This window comes from Sorex araneus, chromosome 2, assembly GCF_027595985.1.
Source record: "Sorex araneus isolate mSorAra2 chromosome 2, mSorAra2.pri, whole genome shotgun sequence".
In the NCBI taxonomy this organism is placed as follows: Eukaryota; Metazoa; Chordata; class Mammalia; order Eulipotyphla; family Soricidae; genus Sorex; species Sorex araneus.
In genome coordinates, this window is record NC_073303.1 from 217,303,002 (window position 1) to 217,313,190 (window position 10,189).

A 10,189-nucleotide genomic window follows, 5' to 3' on the forward strand; every position below is an offset into this window, starting at 1 on the left:
GCCGTGGGTCTCCGGCAAAGGAAATTTGTCTTGAATTGCCTTAAAACCTCTTTTAAAACAATGCAAGTGTTGAGCAGTATGCTAGAACTGCATTTAGTTCTTAATCCGATTTAGAAACACTGCGTGGCAATATAAAAATAAATATTTAAATAAAATCCAAGTTGCCCAAAGCATTGCAAAAGTGAACCTTTGTAACTCAAGTTTTATCAGCGATACATTACTGCCCTCTGCTGGTCAAATTTTCCAATAGCTTGGATTTTTCAAAACTGCATTTTCTGTTTGGTTGTTTTAAACACGTATTGTTTCCTAGGGAGAGGAGTATGTTAAAAGTGGGAATTATTAAATTTGCTTACTATTATCATTTCCTGTTTCAATCATCACTTCAAAAAGTCGCCTTAGTCAAACGCAAAAGATTTCCTGTTATGTTGTAATCATTGACAAATGTTATTCCTCTTTAAAGTGTTGTAAAATATTCCATAAAAGGCAATTTGTGTAAGCATCCTGCTAGCATAGCATATTGATTGCAATTTTTATTGATTTAGATGTAATTTGCTCCGCATTTAACAAGGCCTAGTTCCCAGGATTAGCAAAGAAAAATGTGGTTTATGTATTTGTATGAAACATGGTATACTAAATATTTATAGTCAGCAATACTAAATTATTGAGCAAAAAAATATTTATTGTCTGTTTTAAATACAAATTTTAGGTTTCCTGTGTTTTATCTGGAGATCTTCCCTATTTTCACGCTTGCTCTTAATTTTATCATTGAAACTCTTTGTCCTTGTGATATGCGGCATTTATCTTACTAAAATAATATATAGAGGGGGCTGGAGTGATAAGTGGGTAGGGCGTTTGCCTTGCACGCGGCCAACCCGGGTTCAAATCCCAGCATCCCATATGGTCCCCTGAGCACCGCCAGGAGTAATTCCTGAGTGCAGAGCCAGGAGTAACCCCTGTGCATCGCCAGGTGTGACCCAAAAAACAAATATATATATATATAATATATATATGTATATGTATATATACATATATATTATATATATAAAATAAAACTTATGGGGCCAAAGAAATTATACAGTGGGTAAGACACTTGGCTTGCAAGCGACTGACCAGGTTGGGTCCCTGGCACCCCCTGTCGTCCCCCAGCCTCCACCAGGAGTGATCCTTGAGCCTGTGCCAGGAGTAAACCCTGAGCACCACCAGGTATGGCCCAAAAATTAATTTTAAAAAAACTTTTATTTTTTATTTGGCTTTTTGGGTCATATCTGGCAATGCTCAGGGGTTACTCCTGGCTGTGCATTCAGGAATAACTACTGGAGGTGCTAGGGAGACCATACGGAATGCGGGGGATTGAACCCAGGGTCAACTGTGTGCTAGGTAAATGCCCTGCCTGATATACTATTGCTCTGACACACACAAAAAAAACTTTTTTTCAAATTTTTTTATTAATGAAACACCATGAGGTACAGTTGTAGACTTACAAACTTTCGTGCCTGCATTTCAGTTATACAATGATAGAGGACCCATTCCTCCACCAGTGCCCATTCTCCACCACCAATGGTCCCAGCATCCCTCCCACCACCCCCACCCCATCCACCCCCCCACCCCACCTCTGTGGCAGGGCATTCTCTTTTGCTCTCTCTCTTTCTGGGCATTTTTTGTTTTGTTTTGTTTTGTTTTAAATTTATTTATTTTTTTATTAGTGAATCACCGTGAGGGTACAACTACAGATTTACACATTTTTGTGCTTATGTTTCCCTCACACATTGTTCAAGAACCCATCCCTCCACCAGTGTCCATTCTCCACCACCAATGAACCCAGTATCCCTCCCACCCCCAATCCCATCCCCCCACCCCACCTGGCTCTGTGGCAGGGCATTCGCTTTTGTTCTCTCTCCTTTTGGGTGTTGTAGTTTGCAATAGGGGTATTGAGTGGCCATCGTGTTCAGTCTCTCTTCTACTTTCAGCACGCATCTCCCTTCCCTTGCAGGTCCTCCAACCACATTTTCCTTGGTGTTCCCTTCTCTATTCGGGCTGCCTTTCCCCCAGCATGTGAGGCCGGCTTCCAAGCCATGGATCCAACCTCCTGGTACTTATTTCTATTATTCTTGGGTGTTAGTTTCCTACTCTGTGATTTTATATTCCACAGATGAGAAAAAAAACACTTCATTTCCTTTTTCTGCCCTCATATTTTGGGAGAAACTTAATAAATTTTAACATATAAAACCTAAAGCAAAATTATGAATCAACAGTGACAGCTAGATTTGGCAATTTAGAATATTCCTGATAGAAAAGTTGTGGGTCCGAGGAATAGGACAGTGGTTCAGGCACTTGCCTAGAACGCAGCAACCTGGGTTCCATAGGATACATAAAATGCTTTTGCATTGTTGCAGGATGATAAATTTGGAAATAAAAGGCCCCCCGAAGGCAACAAGGCTCTATCGAATCAAGTCCAAGCTCTCAGACTTTCCTTTCCATTTGAGTCATCTGGAGTTTACTTTTAATATACTTGTATTTGTATTTATTTTATGCCTTATTTATTTCCCGACCATAAGTTTTTTCTTTAATTCTATTTTTTCTAGTTTGTTCTATTTTTTAAATTTTTTATTAGTGAATCAATGTGAGGTACAGTTACAAACTTACAAACTTTCGTGCTTGCGTTTCAGTCATACAATGGTTGAGTGCCCATCCCTCCACCAGTGCCCATTCTCCACCTCCTATGGTTCCAGTATCTCTCCCACCACCCCCACCCCGTCCCCACCACCCCACCGTGCCTCTGTGGCAGGGCACTGCCTTTTGCTCTCTCTCTCCATCTGGGTGTTGTGGTTTGCAGTAGAGGTATTAAGTGCCCATCATGTTCGGTCTATAGTCTACTTTCAACACACCTCTCCCATCCCAAACCGGCCATCCTAGCACCCTTTACTTGGTGGTCCTTTCTCTATCTGAGCTGCCTTTCCCCCAGCATGTGAGGCCGGCTTCTAAGATGTGAAGTAATCCTCCTGGCACTTATCTCTACTGTTCTTGGGTGTTAGTCTCCCATTCTGTTACTTCATATTCCACAAATGAGTGCAGTCTTGCCCCAGTTCATTCTATGGTGTCATTTTCTCCTGCATAAACTCCTCCTTCAGGTTTAGGAGCAATCTCTCTGTTTTTCAGCAGGGTTTTCACATAGCAGGAGAACTTAATGTGAGGTCGGAGGATCCAACCCTGAGCCCTGAAAATTCTTCTGGTAACTTGGAGCGCTTTTTTCACCTGGAGATGCTCAATGACCAGAGACTATCCAACTAAGCCCAAAAGCTCAGCATCACTCTCAGAATTTTATTTTATTGGTTGGGGGGTTGGGGGACCACACCCAGCGATGCTCAGGGCTTTCTCCTGGATCTGCATTTGAATCATTCCTGGGTTAGATCCTGGCACCCCACATGGTCCCCTGAGCATTGCCAGGAATGATCCCTGAGCACAGAGCCAGGATTAACACTCAAGTTGGCCACGTGCAAGGCAAGCGTCCTCCCCTCTGCACTTGAAAACTGGTGCAGTAAAAATTCTCAAACTTTCTGGGCTTTGAGTCCAGCCCCACCACTTGGTCTGAGCACACTTACCAACTCCACCACCACAAGAACATAATGGCATGGTCCTTCCTTGGCCTCTCTGTTGCTTCTGGAACGGGACATCCTTCAGGTACTGGGTGGCATCCAGGTATGCCTGCCCTAGATGGCCTGTGCAGTTTCATCAGTGTCCAGGGTTCTTCAAATGAACACGATTTAAGATTGGAAACTCGGGGCCGGAGCGATAGCACGGCGGGTAGGACGTTTGCTTTGCACGCGGCCGACCCGGGTTCGATCCCCGGCATCCCATATGGTCCCCCAAGCACTGCCAGGAGCAATTCCTGAATGCAAAGCCAGGAGTAACCCCTGAGCATCGCTGGGTGTGACCCAAAAAGAAAAAAAAAGATTGGAAACTCTTCCTCCAACCCCACCCCTACACTTGGTAATGCTCAGGGGTTACTCCTGGCTCTGTTCTCAGGGGTCACTCATGGTTGTGCTCAGGGGTGCATATGGGATGCCCTGAAATTGAACCCGGGTCAGTCACAAGCCACACGAGCACCCCATCCACTGTACTATTTCTCTGGCCCCGAGTTTTGAAACTCCTGATTTGCATGAGTTTGTAACACTGTCTGTAGCACTGTCTGTAGCACTGTCATCCCGGTGTTCATCAATTTCGATCGAGCGGGCACCAGTAACATCTCCATTGTGATTCTTGTTGTTACTGTTTTTGGCATATCGAATATGCTACTGGTAGCTTGCCAGGCTCTGCCGTGCAGGCGGAATACTCTCAGTAGCTTGGCAGGCTCTCTGAGAGGTATGTATATATCTATTACTGTATTTGGGATATGAATACGCCACAGGGAGCTTGCCAGGCTCTCCCGAGCGGGCAATAGACTCTTGGTAGCTTGTCAGGTTCTCCAAGAGGGAGAACTAGGCTATCAGATGCCAGGATAACTCCCGGGAGCTTGGTTTTATAGTCTCTGGATGTTGGCCACTGATGGGATTCCACTGGGATGTCCCTAAAAACAAATAATAATAATAATAATAATACTCAGTTCCTGGCACTGCCTATGGTTCTCTGTGTCCCACCAGCCATCTCTCCTAAGTCAGGGAACAGCCCCTGAGCACAGGTGACGTGGCCCAGCCTCCCCACCCCCCAAAAAGGTTTCCTAATTAATTTAGTGCATATATTGTGACTGTCTAAATTGAAAAATCCAGATGATCATGTACAACGACAGTATTGTAATAACCTCCATAGAAACAAAATAGAAGACAGGAGGAAGAAAACCTTAAGACAGTCGTTCTGCAAGGAGCTACTGTGTTCTTTTCTGTTTCTGCCGTGGTATCCCTTCTTCCCAAAAAGAATTTAGTTCTTGTTCCCTGACTGCTTTTTAAGAAAGGGCCTAAGAATTTGCATTAGAACATTTTATATGCAACATTTCAAATATGCAGTTATTTCAAGTATACAATATACAAGTATAGATTATATTAAATTTCAGGGGAGGGTTCATTTCATCAGAACTCTCTTTAACCGTTTTGGAGCTTAAAGCTGCAATATGCAGATCGCGCGACCACGTAAAGCTGATCAAATCAACCCTTGAAAGTGTAATTGGTAAATCACCTTAGGTGCTTTCTGAAAAATTAACCAAGACAGGTTTGGTGAACCTTTGCTGAGAGAGTCTCTTTAGGACAAATGACTTGGCTCCCCATGAACTGTCATAAAGGAAAACTCCAGCTGCAAATCCCAAGGTGACTTATTTATCTCGCTCGAATGGAGCATAATGACTTCTTAAGCACTGCAAATAATTCTGCTGGTTTAAAATCAATTTTGTTAATACAATTAAATGACACTATTTGATCCTCCAAGTTCAGAAACCATCCATTTGACTTACACGTTTAACTTTCTAATCTGGAAACAGTCACCATCATCTTCCAAAGCTTTCTAATAATGTTTAATGGAAAACATGTGGTGAAAAGCCATCTTTAAAACCTTGAAAACCAGGATTTCCCAGTTTTTTTTATCTTTTCACTCTCTTGTAAGCTGTCATTTGTTGGATTTGTTTTATGACCCATCTGGTCTCTCTTTTGCCTTTTGATTGGTGAGTTCAAATCATTGACTTTTCTTGAAGTTACTGAAACACTGGAATTTATCCTATTTTTCTATTTGGATTCTTGGTGTTTATTAAATTTTCTCTTTTTAAAACCTTATTTTGCGGGGCTGGAGCGATAGCACAGCGGGTAGGGTGTTTGCCTTGCACACGGCTGACCCAGGTTTGATTCCCAGCATCCCATATGGTCCCCTGAGCACCACCAGTGGTAATTCCTGAGTGCAGAGCCAGGAGTAACCCTTGTGAATCACCGGGTGTGACCCAAAAAGAAAAAAAAAAAACCTTCTTTTGGTTTCTTCCTCTATACTTTGATATCTGTCTGTTATATAAGGTCAGATTCCGTTTGTCTCTTCTTTTCCATGTCTTCTAAATAAATTTGTCTTCTCCTGGGCAGCCTCAGAGTGGGACAGGCCCCACCCAGACAAAGCCCCAGTAGCTACTCCCACAGTCCAGAGTTGCTGCCACCCTCAGGACTGAGTGCCACAGAGAACCTAGTCTGCCAAAAACTCCAGGTACACGGGTCTTTGTGGCTGAAAACCCCAGACCTTCTAAGAGTTGAGTAAGCAAACTTCTCCACCACAACCTCCCCAGATTTCTGGAAAACCGGGAAGTCATGCCCAGTTAAATAGTTGACTGCCCAGTTAACTCCCCAGTTAAATATTCTGGATTTTCTGGAACATGCAGCTGCATTCGTGACCATGAGACATGTCCGAACTATACAACACAACGCCGACATTCCAGTAGTAGCGCATCAGATTGGATAGGATGCAACAGAGAAACCAACCTGTGTCAACTAACAAAAACAGGGCTGGAGCAATAGCACAGCACAAATAGGGCATTTGCCTTGCACATGGACGACTTGGGTTCGATTCCTTCGTCCCTCTCGGAAAGCCCGGCAAGCTACCGAGAGTATCCCGCCCACACGGCAGAGCCTGATGAGCTACCCATGGTCTATTTGATATATCAAATACAGTAACAACAAGTCTCACCATGGAAACGTTACTGGTGCCCACTTGAGCAAATCGATTTTGCTGCGCTATTGCTCCAGCTAACAAGAAATATAAAATAAATTATTATAGGCCTGCTATGGGAGCAGGCTTGAGGGGTAGTAGGGAAAATGGAGAACAATGGTGAACGGAGAGTGAGAATGATGGTGGGGTCAGTGTTGGAAACTGAATGTCTGCAACAAACCATTATGAACAACTTGGTAAATCACAGTGTTTAAGTAAAGTGAGAAAAAATAAAATAAGATACATTTGTCTTGATATTACCATAAACTTTACCACTGGAGTTCTATGCTTTTGTCCCTACTAAGTTTAAACTAAGTAAACCTTTATACATTATGAGATCCCACTCTTACTCTTCTCCTTTCCCATATTTTGTCCTTTAAGTTATTTGCTGGGAGCTGCAGGGGCCAGGAATCGAACCCGGGCCTCCCGCATGGCAGGCGAGAATTCTACCACTTAACCACCATGCATCTCCATGGGCTGGAGCGATAGCAAAGTAGGTAGTGCGTTTGCTCTGCACGGCAGCCGACCTGGGTTCGATTCCTCCATCCCTCTCGGAGAGCCCAGCAAGCTCCTGAGAGTATCCCGCCTGCACGGCAGAGCCTGGCAAGCTCCCTGTGGCATATTCGATATGCCAAAAAACAGTAACAACAAGTCTCACCATGGAGACGTTACTGGCGCCCGCTCGAGCAAATTGATGAACGATGGGATGACAAAAAAGTTATTTGCTATTTTCAAGTAAGGTCCCCTTGACTTTTATAGAAAACCATTTGGTGCTGCTTCTAGGGCTGGCTTTGTGGTAAATTTCTTAGCCATTGTTTGTCTAAAGAGCTTTGAATTACTCCCTTGAATTTAAGAGATAAACTAGTTCAGTACATCTTATTTGGATGTCCATTTCTTTCAGCATGTGAGATAGCACAGGGCGTTCGCCTTTCACGCGGCCGACCCATGTTTGATTCCTCCACCCCTCTCGGAGAGCCCGGCAAGCTACCGAGAGTATGGAGCCCGCACGGCAGAGCCTGGCAAGCTCCCCGTGCATATTGGATATGCCAAAAACAGTAACAATAAGTCTCTCAATGAGAGATGTTACTGGTGCCCACTCGAACAAATCGATGAGCAACAGGATGACAGTGACAGTGTTTTGGAGTTATACCCAGTGATGCTCAGGGCTAAGTCCTAGCTCTGCACTCAGGAATCACTCCAGGGTGGGTTCAAGGAACCACCTGGGGTTCTGGGGATTGAACCTGGGTGGGCCGCAACCTGGGTGGGCCGCATGCAAGGCAAATGCTTTATCTGCTGTACGATCACGCCAGCCCCATCTTGTTTGTCTTTTAACTAAATTTTTTTTCCTAAGATTTGTTTCAACACTATTAAGCATACCAGTATCTTCTTGAATGTTTTGGTGATTTTTATATTTATTCAGACTTTCCAATTGTACAAATTTTTTTGTTGTTTGTTTGTTTTTAATCCATACCTGGTGATGCACATGGGGTTACTCCTGGCTCTGCTTTCAGGAATTACTCCTGGTGGTACTCAGGGGACCATATGCAATGTTGGGAATGAAACCCTGGTGGTAAGGTAAGTGTCCTACCCACTGTACTATCGCTTCAGCCCCTTCCAATTCTACAAATATTTTAAAAATCTCCCATGCCTAGTATTTGTATGACTTTCTTTTCCATAAATATCTTTGAGATATATATATACATATATGTATATGTACATATATATATGTATATATATAGGGCTGGAGTGATAGCACAGTGGTTGGGCATTCCCCTTTCATGTGGCCGACCCGGGTTCGATTCCCAGCATCCTACATGGTCCCCTGCACACCACCAAGGGTAATTCCTGAGTGCAAAACCAGGAGGAACCCCTGTGATCACCAGGTGTGACTCAAAAACCAAAATTAATTAATTAATTATTAAAAAATTAAACCAAAAAGAAAAATAAATAAACTAAAAAAAGAAGAAAACAGAAAAAATGAAAGGGGGGGAAATACCAGCTATTTAAATATCCTAGAACTATTTCAGTGAGAGGATGGAGTTGTCTTTGTTTTTGAGGTTCTCTTGTTTTGTTTGGGGGCCACACCCGGGGGGGGGGGGGTGCTGGGAGCGGGGAGGGGTCGCTCCCTGCACATGCGCACCTGGGAACTGAACGCAGGCCTCGGGCATGCAAAGCGTGTGCTCCTGCCTATTGGGCTGTCTCCTTGGTCCCTGGGGAGCTGTGCTTGCAGCGCAGAAGTAGAACCCTTGCTGCGAAGGCATCATCCATGGCATCAAAAAAAGTTAGAGCTAGGAGGTTTGCTCCACGGCTTAGAAGCCGGCCTCGCATGCTGGGGGGAGAGGCAGCTCAGATAGAGAAGGGACCACCAAGTAAAGGGTGCTAGGAGGGCCCGCTCAGGATGGGAGATGCGGGCTGAAAGTAGACTATAGACCGAACATGATGGCCACTCAATACCTCTATTGCAACCACAACACCCAAAAGGAGAGAGAGAGAGAGAGAGAGAGAGAGAGAGAGAGAGCAAAAGGGAAAAGGGAATGCCCTGCCACAGAGGCGGGGTGGGATGGAGGGGACGGGGTGGGGGTGGCGGGAGGGATGCTGGGACCATTGGTGGTGGAGAATGGGCACTGGTGGAGGGATGGGCACTCGACCATTGTATGACTGAAACGCAAGCACGAAAGTTTGTGAGTCTGTAACTGTACATCACGGTGATTCACTAATAAAAAATGAAAAAAAAAAGTTAGAGCTAGAGTGATTGTACAACAAGTAGCATTCCCCTGATCTGGGTTTGATCCCCGGAACTCTGTATATATGGTCTCCCCAGTCCCCGCCAAGAGTGATCCCTGAGCACAGAGCCAGGATTAAGCCCTGAGCACTGCCATGGGTGGCCCAATATAAGAGAGCGAGAGAGAGCGCATAACCTCTCATCTGAACATCTATGTTCAGAAACAGCCGTCAGTGATGAGAGCGCATCTCAAGTGTATTTCGGGCAGGATGCTTTCGCTCTAATCCCCATAAAGGGCCGGCGACCAACCTGCTCCAGAGACACGCAGAGCCGCCTGCCTGCCACTGGACAGCGGTGGTGGGAGAGGGGCACCTGCAACTGGGCGACAAGCTGGAGAGAACCAAAATCAACTGCAGTGTAGCGTCCACACCTTCCCCTGAAAACTGCACACACTCAGTAGACTCCAGAGTCAGAAAGGTTTTACATTGGACATATTCTAGCGATGCAATCTTTTCTAGATTGGGAGACGTTTTTCTACTGGTCCTTTTCCTCCATCCTCCGGGATCTTCAAACCTGATTCTAATACTTTATAAGTTGGAGCTGGAGCGATAGCACAGCGGGTAGGGCATTTTCCTTGCACATGGCGACCCAGGTTCAATTCCCAGCATCCCATATGGTCCCCTGAGCACCGCCAAGAGTGATTCCTGAGAGCCAGAAGTAACCCCTGTGCATCTCCAGGTGTGACCCAAAAAGAAAAAAAAAAAAAACCTTTATAAGCTATTAATCATGAGCCGGACTAACAGT